Genomic DNA, 5,004 nt, shown 5'->3' on the forward strand with positions numbered 1-5,004 from the left:
GTTGTTAGGGTTTTTTTTTTTTTTTTTTGCTTAATTTAAGAAGAATGACTTTCTATTTCTTTTTTTTTTTTTTTTTTTTTTTTGAGACTAAGTTTTGCTCTTGTCCTCTAGGCTGGAATGCAATGGCATGATCTCAGCTCACTGCAACCTCCGCCTCCTGGGTTCAAGCAATTTCCTTGCCTCAGCCTTCCAAGTGGCTAGGATTATAGCCGCCCACCACCACGCCCGGCTAATTTTTGTATTTTTAGTATAGACGGGGTTTCACCATGTTGGCCAGGCTGGTGTCGAACTCCTGACCTCAGGTGATCCACCCACTTCAGCCTCCCAAAGTCATGGGATTACAGGTGTGAGCCACCGAGCCCGGCCAGCTTTCTATTTCTTATAACCTAAGGGCTTTAACTGATAAGTTGTTGCCTTGGTTGTAGTTAACAAAGTGGGGTATATGATTTAGGTTTGTTTGTTTTTCCTGAGACAAGAAAATCGCATTCTTGTTTATATTTGAAGATGGCAACTTTTAGCCATCATGTGAAATAGTGTTATTGTTTCTGTACACTTGGAACGTTGTAGTGCCTGATGCTGAGATTTTGGAAACACTGAAGAACTACAGCCTTATAAGAATTTTAAATTTATGAGAAAATCTGAGACAGGGGCAGAGATGGCTGATTTTGATCTTGCTAGATCTTAGGCATGAGAATGACAGGCCTGAAGCCCTGAAATCTCACCTCAGGGTGGAGTGTCAGACTTGGCAACTTTGACATTGCTGAAAAAGTTTCTTACAGCTGTAGCAGTGAGGTGGTGGGAATCAAATAGTATATTTAGCTTGACGAATTAAAGTCAGTTCACCTCAAATGTTTACTAAATCCCTTAATGTAAACATGCATTGAAAAAGTTATCCTCACCCTCCCCCCTAAAAAATGTTATCCCTTGATAATTTGAATAGGAATATCTGGGAAGAACCTGAGGACTCAGCCTAGCAAACTCTTCTGATAGACTTTGAATAGGAGTATCTGGTAAGAATCTGAGGACTCAGCCTAGCAAACTCTTCTGATAGACTTTGCACTGCAGGTCCTTCATTTAAGGCTATAGTCTAGATGTTGGCAATATATAGAATTCAAACTTGAGTGTCCATAAATAACTGTTGTTGGAACATGGCTAAATATATTTGTGTATTATTTGACTGCTTTTGCACAGCAATGGCACAGTTGAGTAGTTGAGGCATAAAAAACCTGCCACCACCTGATACAGATAGAACCCCTTCCCTTTTCTGGGAAAATGTGGAATTTGCCTTGCAGGAGGAAGCTTATTCTGCCAGTTCCCCATGGCTTATTTTTACCAGTTTGGTAACAATAATCTACACTAAACATGCCCTGGGATGGGATTGCTCATTTAGGAAAATATGTAGAATTCATAGAGCATTGCAGGAATGAGTAATATATCAAAACTTCTCAACATGACAAAACCCAGGGCCACGTGACAAAACCCTGTCTACAAAAGTTTTTTAAAAGCTGGGTACAGCGGTGCACACCTGCAATCCCAGCTACTCAGGAGGTTGAGGCAGGAGGATCGCTTGAGCCCAGGAGGTCAAGGATGCAGTGAGCTGCACTGTACTCCATTCTGGACAACAGTGAGACCCTGTCTCAAAAAAGAAAACTTGGGGGAGGGGTAAATACTTGTGAAATCCTTTGACGGTGTTCAGTGAAGGGCAATTACTTACCGCGTATACTTGGTGCACTGACACCCAGCAGCGATGATGGTTTTGCTTTTTGTTTTTTAGTTTTTTTTTTTTTTTTTGAGACGGAGTCTTGTTCTGTCGCCCAGGCTGGAGTGAATGGCACGATCTCGGCTCATTGCAACCTCCACCTCCTGGGTTCAAGCGATTCTCCTGCCTCACTCTCCCTAGTAGCTGGGAATACAGGTGTGTGCCACCACACCCAGCTAATTTTTGTATTTTTAGTAGAGATGGCGTTTCACCATGTTGGCCAGGCTGGTCTTGAATTCCTGACCTCAGGTAATCCACCTGCCTCGGCCTCCCGAAGTGCTGGGATTACAGGCGTGAGCCACCATGCCCGACCATGATGATGGTTTTAAAAGTTAGCTGCAGCAGCTAAGGCAAGACCAGATCCAACACTGGCTTATGGCAAGGGGAAGAACAAAAGTCAGGAACTTTGCCATAATCTAGAAGAAAGAATGATAATGCTTTGTGACATGCTGGATTGGATCCATTATGTGTTCCTAAGACCGTAAGTCCTCTCCCTCCACCAAGACCCAATAAAAATGTGTTATTGAAAGTAGTAGCTACTGGCCAGGCGTGGTGGCTCACGCCTGTAATTCCAGCACTTTGGGAGGCCAAGGTAGATGGATCACAAGGTCGGGAGTTCGAGACCAACCTGGCCAATATGGTGAAATCCCGTCTCAACTAAAAATACAAAAATTAGTCGGGCATGGTGGCGGGCACCTGTAATCCCAGCTACTGGGGAGGCTGAGGCAGGAGAATCGCTGGAACCCGGGAGGCGGAGGTGGCAGTGAGCAGAGATTGTGCCACTGCACTCCAGCATAGGCTACAGAGTGAGACTCTGTCTCAAAAAAAAAAAAGAAGAAAAGAAAATGACAAACACATGTACTGTGTATATGACACAATCCTAACTGTGGCATGTATCTATATCTTCACTTGCATCGGCCTCAATTATCAACTTGTGGCAAAAGAATAAGAAAGAAGAACTAAAAAAAAAAAAAAAAAAAAAAAAAGATGCTTTTGCCTATAGTCCCAGCTACTTGGGAGGCTGAGGCAGGAGGGTCGCTTCAGCCCAGGAGGTTGAGGATGCAGTGAGCCATGATTGTATTCCAGCCTGGATGACAGGGCAAGACCTCATATCTGTAAAAAGTAAAAATAAATACATAAACAAACTATATAATAATAATACAGAAGACAAATGTCAATGTTGCTGAAAAGGCAAAAGAAGCCAAGAGGACAGTCTTCTGAGTAGAGGGCATAGGAGTTCCCAAAGAGGAAAGTCCAGTCTGAGATCAGGCTGGAGGCCAAAAGGAACTCTTGACCTGAGACAGTTGGAAATATTACTTCTACTGGCAAATAAAAGTGCTTCAAGCAGACGTTTATTTAGAAATTCATGCTAGATGTTTATTGATGGAATGTTTGTGTGACTCTTTAATAGAAGTCTGAACTAAGTATGCCATATATTTCCATATATCTTCATATGTCTTGGGGGTAAGTGTTGAGAGAAGGAAGTGGCTTTTGGTTTTGTGAGTGTCTTGAAGATTTAAGGTTTATTGTGAAAAAGTGTAGGGGTAATTTTTTGAGACATAGTCTCACTGTGTCACCCATGCTGGAGTGCAGGGGCGTGATCTCGGCTCACTGCAACCTCTGCCTCTGCGGTTCAGGCGATTCTCCTGCCTCAGCCTCCTGAGTAGCTGGGATTACAGGCACCTGCCACCACGCCCGGCTAATTTTTGTATTTTTAGTAGAGATGGGGTTTCACCATTTTGGCCAGGCTGGTCTCAAACTCCTGACCTCAGGTGATCCACCCGCCTTGGCCTCCCAAAGTGCTGGGATTACAGGCATGAGCCATCGTACCTGGCCAGAGCAACCTTAATTTTTAAAAACAATTTAGCTTTTTTTTTTTTTTTTTTTTTACTATTTTAAGAGCATCACAGTAAAAGGAAAATAACAGCTCACTTTGGGACCAAAGTCTAAAATTTAAAATCATCCCTACTCTGGCTGGGTGCAGTGGCTTATGCCTATAATCCCAATACTTTGGGTGGCAGGAGGATCACTTGAGCTCAGGAATTTGAGGCCAGTCTGGACAACAAAGCAAAACCCCATCTCTAAAAAAAAAAAAAAGTACCCCGGCATGGTGGCTTATGGCTGTGGTCCCAGCTACTCTGGAGGCTGAGGCAGGAGGATTGCTTGAGCCCAGGAGTTTGAGGCTGCAGTAAGCCATATTTGTACCACTGTACTCCAGCCTGGGTGACAGAGCAAGACCTTGTCTCAAAAAAAAAAAAAAAACTCTACTCTCTTGGTATTTGTAATATGTTATGAGATATCATCATTGGAGGTTGCAAGGATGGGAATATTAGTTGAAAGTCTGATATTTTATCATTTTCCAATTTTACATGCTTAGTTTGACTTCTCAATAGCAACAGTAAAAACCAGAAGACAGTAAAAGAATGTCTTCAATGTGCTGAAAGAAAATATCTACCTAGAATAGAAGGGTTATTCACAAACCAGGGTAAAATAATGTCATTTTAAACAAAATATTTAATACTAAGAAAGTTGGAAACATAAAAAAATAAAAAGTCATGCTTGGCCAGATCTAAACAGACTTAAAAATTATAAGATGTAATTTGATGGTACAAAAATATGGAAATAAGCCCCAGAAAATAATAGTATGTAACATTGGAAGAAGTCTATTTAATAATTTTTAGGAGAGTAGAGATGCTGATTATCCCACATGACAGGGCATTAGACAAGGAGATCCGCTTTACCACAGATAAGGTGCAGTGGTGGTCCCATGACCAAGGGATCTATTGGTCCCACCTTATGCTTACCCCACCACCTAGAAGCGGCTGGTGTGACAGAGCATTGGATGACCTGCTGAAGGTGGTTTGAAGTACCAGCTTAGTGGCAGTACTTGACAAGCACAGGGCACTGTCCTCCAAGATGCAGTCCTGGAATCACAGACTTTTATCTGATAGTGATTCCTTAATAGGGAGTGTGCACAGGTCCAAGAGCCAAGGAGTGGGAATGGGATCGGCCCCCCTTAACATCATTTCCAGTGATCAGTTTGGAGATTGAAGAGCAACAGTCTGAGGAATGACCCCAGGCAGTAATTTGTTTCCACAGAAAAAAGAAAGAGCACCAGTAAAGGGTAATTATGTAATAATAAAAGATAGTGCAAGTGTAGATTTCTTATTTTATTAATAACTGATTAATAATTATAGGCCAGGCGTGGTGGCTCATGCCTGTAATCCCAGCACTTTGGGAGGCTG

The sequence above is a fragment of the Symphalangus syndactylus genome, chromosome 13, assembly GCF_028878055.3.
Source record: "Symphalangus syndactylus isolate Jambi chromosome 13, NHGRI_mSymSyn1-v2.1_pri, whole genome shotgun sequence".
NCBI lineage: Eukaryota > Metazoa > Chordata > Mammalia > Primates > Hylobatidae > Symphalangus > Symphalangus syndactylus.